The 14,390-nt window shown below is 42.9% G+C and overlaps 1 long non-coding RNA gene across 2 annotated transcripts in view; it reads left to right on the top strand.

The window, feature by feature from the left end:
• The window catches only part of LOC149128561 (uncharacterized), a 168,905-nt gene extending 163,385 nt beyond the window's left edge, over positions 1–5,520 (top strand). Inside the window, exon 4 of one of the 2 annotated variants that reach the window (XR_016235157.1) lies at positions 1–5,520. This is a non-coding gene — a long non-coding RNA (uncharacterized LOC149128561). The other variant, XR_016235165.1, reaches the window with a different exon arrangement.
• The last annotated feature ends 8,870 nt before the right edge of the window (positions 5,521–14,390 follow it).

Below are 14,390 nucleotides of genomic sequence, written 5' to 3'. Positions count from 1 at the left end.
ATCCCCTGTCCACGGACCGGCACTGCACTGCGGCTGCAAGCTGTCGCGGGAACACTGGAAGACATGCTTCACTTCTGGGCAGTGAAATTGCTGTTCGTGGCTCTGCCCTCTGAGATTGTGTCTTGGTTCCACAGCTCCCATCAAAGCTGAAGACCTTCTCATGCCTCTTCCTCCTTTGGCCTTTTCCACCATTTCCTCGCTTCAACAGAATGTTTATTTAAGAAGAAGTGTATTGGGTATTCTTATTCTGAGCTAAGTACTAACTTGCTGGAGTTGGCAAACATTGCTGTTGAAGGGGACCAGAAATCTGAGTCAATAGGTGTGTTGTTTAAAGATCAATGCTGGAGCAGGGCTGGCATGTGGCTCACTTGGTTAATCCTCCGCCTGCGGCGCCGGCATCCCATATGGGCACCAGGTTCTAGTCCCAGTTGCTCCTCTTCCAATCCAGCTCTCTGCTGTGCCCTGGCAAGGCAGTGGAGGATGGCCCAAGTGCTTGGGCCCCTGCACCCACATGGGAGACCAGGAGGAGGCACCTCGCTCCTGGCTTCAGATCGGCACAGCGCTGGTCGTAGCAGCCATTTGGGGGTGAACCAACAGAAGGAAGTCCTTTCTCTCTGTCTCTCTCTCTGGCTGTCTATAATTCTACCTGTCAAATAAAAAAAAAAAAGATTAATGATGGGGCCTTCCTGTGGCATTGCAGGTAAAGATGCTGCCTACAGTGTCAGCATCCTATATGACCGCCTGTTCAAGTCCTGGTTGCTCCACTTCTAATTCAGCTCCCTGCTGGATTCCCTGGCTGGGAAAGCAGCAGAAGATGGTCCAAAAAGGGGCCCCTGCACCCAGGTGGGAGACCCCAGAAGAAGCTCCTGGCTTCAGATCAACCCAGCTTTAACCATTGCAGCCACTCAGGGAGTGAACCAGCAGATGGAAGATCTCTCTCTCTCTCTCTCTCTCTCTCTGCCTCGCTGTAACTCTGTCAAACAAATAAGTAAATCTTTAAAAAATATATCAATGCTAATATATTTAGCAGTATTGGAATTCATTAAATATGTATTGGTTCTTTTTATTCTCACATTAAAATCCTTCTAATGCAAATGAGCATTCAGAACTGATGGGCAAGTTTAGAGTCACATGGCATTCATGTCTTTTCCCCAAACAGGGAGTGCCCAGGCTCAGACTTCATTCGTAAATAGAGTGAGGATTCAGTGAGCATGGTGTTGAACTGACTTAGTACGGCTCTTAGCACCTTTCTTCATGGAATACTCTACTGCAGACCAGGTAGTCACACACTCTCCTAATGCCAGTGAAAACTGAGAGTGTGCATTGAGTAAGAACTAAGGTAAACTACAAGCGAGAGTCGTGTTTGGGCACCAATCATGGTGAGGTAGGCATCCTCATTGGGTCTCCTTAGAGTGCAAGTCTGCCCCTCAGTGTGCCTTTCAGGAGAAAGAGAACAATCCATATCTACACAGAACAAGGACGCCATGACCTTGTAGGACAAATAATGAATCTGTGAACAAAGGGGATATGTCTCAGAATCTTTGCAATCCCTTCTAACAAGAAAGCTCAAAGAAATTCATAAATATACATTTATATGATGATTGTACAGGAGTAGAAAGTGCCAAATTTTAGCTCTTCAGCCCCATCAATAGAGTGGAGACATTTGAATTTTGATTAGAGAGCACCTTTCTCCTCTAAGGCACTTAATAGCTTTTGTCCCTTATGAGAAAAGGAAACTTTTGTCCACTAAATTTTAGATTTCATAATAAAATATGAGATTTGGAGTCATCAACCTGGGCTCAGTTCTGCCTGCCTCACTTCATAGCGCTACCTTTCCCAATCTGTAAAATAGGTATGAGGTATGGGCCTCATATGTTTAACACATAGTCCAATGTGATAATTGATTTTTTTAAAATGGAAAGTAAAGGATCTGATAGAAAATATGGCACTTCCCTCTCATACACAAAGACCAGGGTCGGGATAGTTTTTATCATTGCCATGCGATTCTTCTTAATTTAAAAAGAATGAATTGGGCTTTAGAGGCTCATAGAAGGTAAATATGTATCCAGTTGGAAGAGCATGATATTTTGTAAGCCCTCAGCGAAGTTCCAGGAGTACACATGCTTAACGGGGAAAATCAACACCACTCTCTCCAGTGTGGCACACCTCCCTACGCAGGAAAATTGGCTTTCTATCCACAAGGCAGAGCAGCATTCTCCACGCATATCTGAAAGCTGACCTAACATGCAGGTCCAGGGACAGAAAAAACACCTGTGCCAATAATAGTTAGTAGTTAACAGCAGCCCTCATTGAATTGTAGAAAAACATCACAGGAAAGTTCAGAACCACTTTTCTGCCTCTATCAAATGCCTAGAGACCCACAGTAACAGCATCAAGAGTTCAAATAACATGCTTTTAAAATGCATCATTTTAGTAAGCTATTGCTCTGTTAAATCATCCCAAATTCAGGGGCTTAGAGCAACAAATATTTAATATTTCACAGTTTTTTTTAATATACTAGAAACCTAGGAGAAGCTTAGCAGGATACATCTAGCCCAGGGTCTCACACAGTTGAAGTCAAGCCATTGGCTAGAGTCGCAGTTATCTCCAGCTTTGCTGGCACACCACACAGCTCTCAGCACGCTGCCTGAGTGACTTCACATCGTAGTAACTGTCTCCCTTCTCCCCAGGGCTGCTCACGACATGGCATCTGGCTCCTCTCAGAGTGAGCAATTCTAAAGAGGGTGAGAGAGAGGAGGAGTACACTCAATGCCGAATCTACCTTTGTGTGTGTGTGTGTGTGTGAGAGAGATAACCTATTATTGGAAGTGACATCCCAACATTTCTACTCTATTCTACTCACCAGAGTGAGTCATTCCTTGTAGCCCACAGACAAAAGGAGGGCAATTCATCTTTATTTCTTGAGGGAAGTAGTATCAAAGAGAGTACGGACATACCTCTACAACCACCCTGTGCATAGAAAGGAATAATACATTTAAAGAAACAGTAGGCCTTTTGGTGGCCATGCTATGAAAGGCTCTTGATTGAAAAGGAGACAATATATTCTGAACAGACGGCGTATTATCCATGTGGAATGAGAAATTGGTAAGACAACAAGTTGACTGGGTGAGATTGCTGTGTTATAGAACTTACTTCTTTTTCCTTCTGGATATAGGCTACATTTTCCAACCTCCTTAATGGATATATCTAAGACTGTGAAGCTGAGTTGTACATGACCTTTAGTAGGCCTGCCTCATAAGAAATTTGTCCAAGTTCACTTTTTTTTCCTATTGAATGAAGACCTTAATTGAAGAAGACTCAAGGATGTGATAAAGGGTGGAATTATAAAAGAAAGGAGCCCAGGTCTCTCAATAAGAAAAGTAAAATTTTGTTAGAATAGGAATATCTGATTTGCATCAACATGAGCAAAAATAATCTTTTATTGTTTAAGCCATTGGAATTTGGGAAATGTTTTAAAACTTTTTTTTAAAGTATCTACTTATTTACTTGAGAGGCAGAGCTAGAGAGAGAAAGGGAGAGAGAGAGAGAGAGAGAGAGAGAGAGAGAGAGAGAGAGAAAGGTCCTTCATCGCTCGTCCTCTCCCCAAATGGCTGCAACAGCTGGAGCTGGGCCAATCTGAAGCCAGGAGCCAGGAGCTGCCTCCAGGTCTCCCACACCAGTGCAGAGGCCCAAGCACCTGGGCCATCTTTTACAGCCTTCCAAGGCCATCAGCAGGGAGCTGAATTGGAAGTGGAGCACCAGGGACTCTAATCTCACATGGGCAACACAGGCAGATGTTTAACCCACTACACCACAGTGGCGGCCCCTGGGAAATTTTTGTTATAACTGCTACTGTAAATTATTCTAACTAATGTACTGTCTTTTAAGGGAGCTGGTTGAAAGATAATAATATTGTTAAGTCTATAGGAAATTCTAACACCAATGAATAAGATTATACTATCTAAATTTTATCATCACTGTTGATGTACCATTTAATACTTTATCCCTTTTAGTATTTTTGTTTATTCTACTTCATACCATTGGTTGGGCTATGTAATTAACACACAATTATTCTTAGGTGTTTAAAGTTAACGGAAAAGTGACCTCTGTTAAATATAAGAGTGGGAATAAGAGATGGAGGGGATGTACAATTTGGGACATGTTCAAGCTGACTTGCCCCAAGTGGTGGAGTTAGAAATGTGCCAGGGGATTCCAATACAATCCCATCAAGGTGGCATGTACCAATGCCACCTCACTAGTCCAAGTGATCAATTTCAGGTCACAATAGACCATAATGATAGGTCTAAGAGTCAAAGGGATCACATAAACAAGACTAATATCTGCTAATACTAACTGATAGAATTAAAAAGGGAGAGAATGATCCAACATGGGAAGCGGGATACACAGCAGACTCATAGAATGGCAGTTGTCCTAAACAGCACTCTGGCCTCAGAATCAGCCCTAAAGGCATTTGGATCTGGCTGAAGAGCCCATGAGAGTATTTTAGGCATGGAAAGCCAAGACACTCTGGCAAACAAAAACAAAAACAAAACAAAACAAAAACCTAAATGAAAGATCTCTGCGAGTGAGATCCCAGTGGAAAGAATGGGCCATCAAAGAAGGAGGCACCTTTCTCTGAAGGGAGGAGAGAACTTCCACTTTGACTATGGCCTTGTCGAAATAAGATCAAAGTCGGTGAGCTCAGGGGGCTTCCATGGCCTTGGCAACTCATGACTAGAGCCTGGGGAGATTGCTGATGCCTTAAACAAGAGTGTCAATTAGTTAAGTCAACAATAGGAGTCACTGTGCACTTACTCCCCATGTAGGATCTCCATCCTTAATGTGTAGTTCAATGTGAATTAATGATATGACTAGTGCTCAAACAGTATTTGGCACTTTGTGTTCTGTGTGGGGGCAAACTGATGAAATCTTTACGTAATGTATACTAAATTGATCTTCTGTATATAAAGATAATCAAAAATGAATCTTGATGTGACTGGAATGGGAGAGGGAGCAGGAGATGGGAGAGTTGGGGGTGGAAGGGAAGTTATGGGGGGGAAAGCCATTGTAATCCATAAACTATACTTTGGAAATTTATATCTACTAAATAAAAGTTAAAAAAAACAATTAAAAATAATTTAAATAGTTTTTCCATATCAAAAGAAGTAGCTTTGTTTTTCTCTGAAAAGTATAAACAATGCTCTGATTTATCTTAAATATTATAAATTCTGTATTTTAGCTTAATTTGGAAAATTGTTGTGACTTTAAATATTATCTATTTTGTAAGTGAGATATTCTAGGTGCAAAAATATCTACAAGAGAACGGTTTTTTCCCTTTTAATAAAAATGTTATTTTTCTCAAAATAAATAAATAAATACTTTAGATTTTTAAATACTTGAAAAGAAATTCAAGGGTAAACCAGTGAAATCATTATTTAATAGCTATTTCCTATGACTGATGAATTGCTAGCATGAACTCTGATTTGTCTAATGTAAGTAGATGAGTTGATTTTGCTCCCATCCCAATTGTGATATGGAATCCGTTACACAGTGAGCATATTATGTAATAAAATGTATATAATCTGTGGCAGATATTTGGCACAGTGTTAAGCCACCATTCAGGACATTTGCACCCCTTATGGTAAGGCCTTGTTTTGAGTCCAGGTTCCACTTTCAACTCTACCTTCCTACTAATGCATGCCTTGGAAGACAGAAGATGATGGCTCAAGTAGTTGAGTCTCTGAAACCACATGGGAGACACAACCCTGTGGGGGAGACTTGAAATGGGTCCTTGGCTCCTGGCTTTAGCCTCACCAACCCTAGCAGTTGTGGCATTGCCAGCAGAGGTGTGGGAAGGGGTGGTAGGTGAGGAGGGCAGAGGATGGGAGATGTCTGTCTCTTTACCTTTCAAATATTAAATTAATTAATTTTAAAAAGGTACAATCTACTTGGGCTTGGGGAATGTCATAAACTAGGGAAGAGATAATCAACACATCCCTAACACTCAGATTATCCTCTGGAATTAAGGGCTACCATGAATGACAAAGCTCCAGTACTGTGGGTAAGAAAAAGCTGAAGATAAAAAAGCCAGAACATGGTGAGACAACTTGCCTGCCTCTATTGGTCCCCAAGAGCAGCTGCAGAAACAATGCATGTGGAGGGAACACACAGTGGAAATATGTGTCTTATAGGCACCACACTGGTGAGAAAGACCAGTGCATCTTAACCAATAGCACTGGTTCAAGAAGAAGTGAAGGTAGTTCTGTCTTGATGTAAGTAATCATCATTGGAGAGGTCAGTCTAGCAGGCCAGTCCAATGCAGCAAACTATTAAAAACTAGAGGCTCTATCCTAGCAGTTGTGGTTTAAGGAAGGTCAGAGTCTGAGCTGAGGTTGGAAGGAAAAGTGGGGAAGGATAGTTCTATTGCCTGGGCCAATGAAGATGGTTGGAGCAGAGAAGAGAAGAGTGTATATTAAGAAGGGCCTTGCCACAGCAGAAACCCGAGCAAGTTGGCAGAGCTGTCAGAGCTGAGGACTTCCATTTGCTTCTTTCAGAAGCCAGAATTGCCCAGGGCTTCTAGAAAGGCCACATCAATGATAGACACAATAACATAGGGATGAGTAGGGCCCAGCTACAGGAAATGACCAAAGACTGAGAGTTACCCAAAATGCTCTAAACAAGCCAACGAAGGCACATCAAAATGATTAAAAACTGCTCTGCATGATGAAGAACTCATGACTTTACATGCAATGGAGATTATAGCCTCAACGTCCCCAAAGCAAAGCCTCCAGAAATCCCAAGAAACTCATCAGTAGAAAGGGACTTATTAGGGGCTGGCATTGTGGTGTAACTGGTTAAGCCACTACCTGTGTCACATATGGGTGCCGGTTCAAGTCCCAGCTGCTCCGTTTCCTGTTCAGCCCCCTGCTAATGCGCCTTAGAAAGAAGTGGATGATGGTCCAAGTCCTTGGGCCTCTGTACCCATGTGGGAGACCCAGAAGAAGCTCTTGGCTCTTGGCTTCAACCTGGCTCTGTCATATCTCTCCCTCTCTCTGTCTCTTCTCTCTGTGTAACTCTTTCAAATAAGTGAATAAATATTTTTAAAATATACAATAAAACTAAACCTGGAAACAAAACTAATCAACATCCTAGAAATTTAAAAGCTCTTAAGTAATTCTTATACAAGCAGGAATTTAGGTCCTTGTAGAAAATGATAATATCAAATGCTATGTGATACAATCAAGCAGAGCTCCAGCAAAATGGATGGTTTTGAATATTTTCTACATCAATAAACAGAAAGATTAAAAGTAATTGAATTAAATAGGAATCTCCAAAAGTCAGGAAAAAAAATCCAAAGTGAAATAAAATAAAGATAAAAGCAGAATTTAATACGAAATCCAAAAGCAATTAATAAATATACTCAAGAAGTAGAAAGTAAAATGGAACAGATAAAGTATTAGCTAATTCCACACAAACACTTAAAATAGGAAATAAGAACGGATAAATAACCAGAAATAGAGTAGCAAATAATCTTCAGAAGCTAATTTGCTCAACTCTACACATAAATATGCAAACCTACTTGTAATTGGTGCTTTTCTGGGAAACTGTAAGTTGCTAAAATTTATCTCTGAAGCGATACAAAGCTTCAAAATAGCAATATTCATAAGAAAAATTCAGGAAGCAACAAAGGACTAGATCAGAATATTTTTCCAAATGAACTCAATCCAACTCCTTTTAAAAAAGATAATTTCAATGGTATTTAAACCCACGCTGTGCACAGAGTGACTGCAGACGAGTAGATGGACACACCTGGGAGCCGTGAGAAACGCAGAATCTCTGGCTCTGTACTTCAGACCCTCAAGTCTGCAGAAGGAGAGTCTTCAGCAGATTGCTAGCGGATTGCATGCACATTACAGTTAGAGAAAGCTGATTTATAGCAGAGCTCAGCAAACTACAGCCCATGGATCAAAGCAGCCATGTCTTCTTTTCATGAATGAAGTTTTATTGGAACACAGCCATAATGATTTGACTGCATATTGTCTATGGCTGCTTTATTCCTACACCTGCAGAGTTGAGCTGTTGGGACAGTGACCATAGAGTCCACAAAGTCTAAAATATTTGCTTTTTGGCCCTGGAAAGACAGAATTTTACTCAGCCTGATTTATACTGCTCCAAGACACAGGAGAAAAATGCGAAAAGCATCCATTTCTCTTACAGCATCAACTTAAAATTTATTAAAAAATTATCAAATGGTCAGAAAAACCTCAGACTTAGCAGAAATTCACAAACAATGGCAAAATGAGGTTGCCCTCACTTTTGAATATCAATGAAAAATGAAATTGTTAATATAGCTCAGCAGAAAAAAATAACATAGTAATAGTCTGAAGTATTTGAAAAAAGTTTAACATCAGTCTCAACTTTTAGGAAGTCGTACATAGGGCTGGCACTGTGGCATAGTGGGTAAAGCTGCCACCTGCAATACCAGCATCCCATACGGGCGCCGCTTCGAGTCCCAGCTGCTCCACTTCTGATCCAGCCCTCTACTATGGCCTAGGAAAGCAGTAGAAGATGACCGAAGTCCTGGGCCCCTGCACCCATGTGGGAGATCCAGAAGAAGCTCCTGGCTCCTGGCTTCAGATCAGCCCAGCTCCAGCCATTGCAGCCATCTGGGGAGTGAACCAGCGGATGGAAGACCTCTCGCTCTCTCTGCCTCTCCTTTCTCTCTGTAAAACTCTGACTTTCAAGTAAATAAATAAATCTTTTTAAAAAACCCAGAACAATTATCATTAAATGTAGATTAAATGACAACCCCAACAAATGAAACAGAATACACATGAGCTACTTTAACAAGGTATATGTATTAGTCATCTGTTTCTGCATAACATCACAAAACTCCATGTTAGTAGCTTTTATTTGCTGATTGTCGCTCCCCGTCTTCGTGGAGGAACGTCACAGGACCCTGCGCTGTTCTTTTGTCTGCTCGGCCCTCCCTGGGTTTGCTGCTGGTTCTTCCCAGGTTGGCTACCGACCCTTCCACCTCCGTGGAAGGGCGGTTCCCCCTGGCCACTTTCCCCACTTCCGCGGGGGAGCGGCACACCGCCGGCCGGCTCTCTCGGGGGCTGCACAGGTGTTCCTCTTAGATGGATGTTCCCCTTAGATGTTCCCCGATGCATGTTGTCTCTCTCCTCCTTTATAGTCCTCTTCCGCCAATCCCAATTCTGCTACCCACACGCCGAGTACGCTGCTCTCCTCCAATCAGGAGCAGGTCCTGCTGTTTATTGGTTGAACTGGAGGCAGCTGTGTAGAAGCTGTTTCTCCCTTCTCAGTGCCATATTGTGGGAGAGCAGATGCATAGAATAAGTCTTAATTCCAGTAACTTAGTCTAGTCCGAGTTGCTCCCCACAGCTGATTCTGTCTGTTCCCCTAAATTAATAGATTCAAATGTATCCCCAAGGTGATGGTATTAGGAAGTGGGGTCTCTGGGAGGTGGCCAAGTCCTGAGGCCAGAGCCTGCCTCAGTGAGATGAGTGCCCTTACCAAATACCCCCAAGAGCTATCTTGCCATGGGAGGACACAGAGAAAAGGCGTCATCTATGGAAGCAGATCCTCACCAGACACTGAGCCTCCTGGAGCCTTGATCTTCTACCTCCCAGCCTCTAGACAGTCTGAAATGAATTCCTATTGTTTGGTAGTCTATTACAGCAATGCTGAACAGCTAAAGCAGCAGAGAACAAGTGTTTCTGAGGGTTAGGAGCCCAGGAGTAGCTTAGCTGCTAGGTTCTGGCTCAGGGTCCCTCATGAAGTTGTAGCCAAGATATTGCAAGGGCCAAAGGCATCCAAAGGCTTAGCAGAGGCTTCAGGACTCACATCCAAGATGGTGCACTCACACAGCTATTGGCAGGAGGCCTGTTTCTTGTTGGCTGTTGGTCTGTTTTTTGTCCTATGCGCTCCTGCATAGGGTTGCCTGCATGTCCTTGCAACACAACAGCTGGCTTATCCCCGAGGGATTTCAAGGGGGATATGCAAGGAGGCACTTCCATTGTGCATTCTATAACCTATTTGCTGATGGGCATACCATCATTTTGCATTAGAAGTGAGCCACTCAGTCTAGCTCACACTCAAGGGCAGGGAACTTAAGCTCTGTCTCCTAAAAGGAAAAGTCTGAAATGTAATGCCATCATATTACCATATCATATACCACCATGGTATAGGACACATAATTCCTAGGTAGACTCAATACAATAGCATTCCTACATAAGGAGTGATATTAGCCCATAAAGGAATTAAAAAGGAAAAGAAATTTTTAAAATGAATCAAAGATATCAACAAGCAATTGATCAAACAAAAGGAAACCTAGATGGTACGTGAGCATATGAAATTCACTTAAACTCACCAATAACTTGGGAAATGCATATCTAGTAAGATGGTCTTTCAGACCCGTAGGATTAGAAAATGTTAAAGTTCAAAAATGTCAAAGGAGGGAAAGGATGAGAAACATAGCAGAGTCCTAGGCACTGCAGGTGGGAGTATGTCACCTTCAAGACTGTTTGACAGTGTCTCCCAGTTCTACTCTCAGGGAAATCACCTCTCTCCTAAGCAAGGAGATCTGAACCCAAAGTTCTCTTAGCAACACTATTTTTTTTTTTTTTTTTTGACAGGCAGAGTGGATAGTGAGAGAGAGAGAGAGCCAGAGAGAAAGGTCTTCCTTTGCCGTTGGTTCACCCTCCAATGGCCGCCGCGGCCGGAGCGCTGCAGCCGGCGCACCGTGCTGATCCGATGGCAGGAGCCAGGTGCTTTTCCTGGTCTCCCATGGGGTGCAGGACCCAAGCACTTGGGCCATCCTCCACTGCACTCCTGGGCCACAGCAGAGAGCTGGCCTGGAAGAGGGGCAACCGGGACAGAATCCGGCGCCCCGACCAGGACTAGAACCCGGTGTGCCGGCGCCGCAAGGCGGAGGATTAGCCTAGTGACCCGCGGCGCCGGCCCATCACTACTTCTAACAGAAGAAAAAAGGGACACCCTAAATGTTCACTGCCAGAAACACATGCAAGCAGATCAAGAGAGAGTCATTCAGGCCGGCGCCGCGGCTCACTAGGCTAATCCTCCGCCTAGCGGCGCCGGCACACCGGGTTCTAGTCCCGGTCGGGGCGCCGGATTCTGTCCCGGTTGCCCCTCTTCCAGGCCAGCCCTCTGCTGTGGCCAGGGAGTGCAGTGGAGGATGGCCCAGGTGCTTGGGTCCTGCACCCCATGGGAGACCAGGAAAAGCACCTGGCTCCTGGCTCCTGCCATCGGATCAGCGCGGTGCGCTGGCCGCAGCGCGCCGGCCGCGGCGGCCATTGGAGGGTGAACCAACGGCAAAGGAAGACCTTTCTCTCTGTCTCTCTCTCTCACTGTCCACTCTGCCTGTCAAAAAAATAAATAAATAAATAAATAAATAAATAAAAAAAAGAGAGAGTCATTCAATGTAATGGATGACCCAGGAATACACATGAGTAGGAGTGAATTCTCACAAACACTGAATGACAAAATCATGCTACAAAAGAAGTCATTCATGCTTATGCAAAACTCAGACATACACAACATTCCAGGTGTTCTTCAAGGACACCTACCTACATCGACAAGCACGTTAAGGGACACACAGGGATGATGCACGCCAAATGCAGATACTGGTTCTAAGCGAGAAAGAGAAGAATGAGATAAGGAAAGAAAGAGGGGGATTTTGACTTTATAAGCCATTTTATTTAAGAGTTTGCTTTTATCAGCACCTGGGAAGCAGCAGGTGATGGCTTAGGTTCTTGGGCACCTGCCACCCATGGGGGAGACCAAGATGCATTTCCAGGCTCCTGGCTTTCGCCTGATCCAGACATAGCTGTTGTGGTCATTTGAGGAGTGAACCAGCAGATGAAAAATCTCTCTGTGTCTCTGCTTTTTTCTCTGTTACTCTGCCTTTCAAACAAATAAATAAATCTTTAAAAGAAGTAATTTTTTTAAAAAAATTAAATTGCAAACTGTGAAAAAACTAAAATACTTACAAACTCAAACATAATCCCACAATGGAGAAGTGATAAATTTAACTACATTTTTTGGCATGGTAAATCAAATACAAATAAGACTGTTAAAGCTGTTAAAGTTAAAGCTGTGCAAAATATTCCCATATTCTAAAGGACTAATGTCTTCCAAATGCACAGAGTTCCTTGTTGTAAGTCATATGACCAATAACCCAGAACAATAACAGGCTGAAGTCATGAACTGACAAGGCATAGCCTTTAAATATATAAGAGAAATGCAAATGGAGACCCTGAAATCATATGTTTGCCAATTAGATTGTCAAAGAAGAGAAGGTTGTTCAGGAGGATGCGATGAACCAGTGCTTCCTGGCGCCGTTGTCAAATTGTATGGGAGTGTATGTTGTCACATCGTCTGCAGAGGGGAATCTATAATGATCTATCAAAATGTGAAGAGTCCATATCCTTTGACCTAGAAATTCCAGCTCTAGGAATCTTTTCTGGTGATAAAGTTACACATGTGTGAAATGATTTACTACATTAGTTGCAATCACAAAAATTTGAAACGAATTATAGATCTCTTGATAGGGTAGAATAAAATATGATGCAGCCAATGACTTGAATGCTGGGCTGTCATCTTAAAGTGAGGTCACCCCTCCCTGTGTACTCTAGAATGATCTTCAAGAAAACGTGCAGAGCAAAGGAGATGTGAGGAATAGTGTGTATACTGCCATTTGCAGAGGAAAAAGGAGTAGTGTATGTACAGGCTTGTTTACGCATAAAAAATTCCTGGAAGGAGACAAATAAAACTAGTAATAGTGATTGCTTCCAGCAGTACCATGGTAGAATGGGCAAGCCTTGAATTATGTAAAAAATAAATAAACGAAGCAAACTCTAAAACCAAGAAGTTAAGAAACCTGATCTAATTTATCACCAAGGTATAAATTAAAAAATCCAGTGTTAGCCATTTGAAAAGACAGGAATGTTGCTGATGTGCAATTCTGGCCCTAATTACTTTCCTGCTAACCTCTAAACATTTCTCCTAAAAGGTCCTGCTACACCACCAGTCAGAGAGACGGAAAATGTGGCTTGTTATCTACACAACCCCACAAATCCAATCAGCTTCCTGGAACTGCTTACCTTGTGCTTCTGGGCCATTTCTAATGAGAGATAATGATAGCAAGCGGGGAGGTCCCAGGTGCATGTCAGAGAACAGTACCAGTGGAAGCCAGGTCAATTTTGATTCATTGCACATTGAACTTTTCACTTCGCCTTCCTTGGCACATTTATAGCCATTAGTGGGGAATTTAGTAGCACTGCAAACACAAGCCAGTGGTCAAGATTGACTTTAGATACCCTGTGAATGCACCTGCACACCTAAGATTTAGATTATGATAAATACTGTCTATTGTCCAGGAGATGCTGTGAATCAGAGGCCCTGGTCTCATGATGTGTGTGTGTGTGTGTGTGTGCGTGTGTGTGTGAGAGAGAGAGAGGTGGGGGGAGTAGGTATGATTTAGAGGGAGAGCTGGAGGAGGGACGGAAAGACAGAGCAATCCTTACCAAAATCTGTAAAAATAAGATTTACCCATATGCTGGCTGCAGCAGAAGAATGTAAAGCAGGATGAGGTTCAAAGCCAATGCTTTGTGTCTCTGGAAACATAGGATAACCACATGTTATTATATAGCCAATGAAAATGTGCAACCTAGAACCTCTCAGCCAGAAATGAACATTTGTTGAGCACCTTCAATAGGCCAGGTACTGTTCTGGATCTTGGAGATGCATTAGAGAACAAAAAGAAGTCTCGATCCTCATGCAACCTTCAGTGTCCCAGCCAGGGGTCAGGATGGGGGTGGAGGTGATAAAGACAGATGATTTACAAATAAGTGAAAAATCCCACAATATAACGTTAGGCAATGATCAAGCTAAAAGTTGACTTGCCCGGAAAGGGATGAGAAAGGCAAGCAACAGGGTGAAAATAGGAGCTCTTCTGGATCAGGTGGTCAGATCTGACATCTGAGCAGAGACCTGAGGAAGCTAAAGACCAAGACACGGGGGATGTGAGGGAACCGATTGTGCAAAGGCCATGGGGCTGTAAAGTGGTTTTTCTCTCACACAAATTAAGAGAACATGTTCAGAAAATAATGATTAGAGAATCATTCAAACACAGAAATGTGTATTCCCCCTGATTATGTATGCATAGGGATAGGCATCAGAGCAGCTCATTGGAAACTATAAATCATTATACTACTTCCACGAAGGGAGAGATGCTGAGTGTTTCTCAAAGGCAGGCAGTGTCTTGTAATTTCTTGTGTCTGATCTGGTCCTGCTTAGTGTGTGTAGAATCCAAGCAATAGCAGATGACTAAATGGATGAATCACTTC

The sequence above is a fragment of the Oryctolagus cuniculus genome, chromosome 1 (assembly GCF_051225735.1).
Source record: "Oryctolagus cuniculus isolate XC-2025 breed Fujian yellow rabbit chromosome 1, ASM5122573v1, whole genome shotgun sequence".
Lineage (NCBI taxonomy): Eukaryota > Metazoa > Chordata > Mammalia > Lagomorpha > Leporidae > Oryctolagus > Oryctolagus cuniculus.
This window is presented reverse-complemented; position numbering and strand designations above follow the sequence as displayed.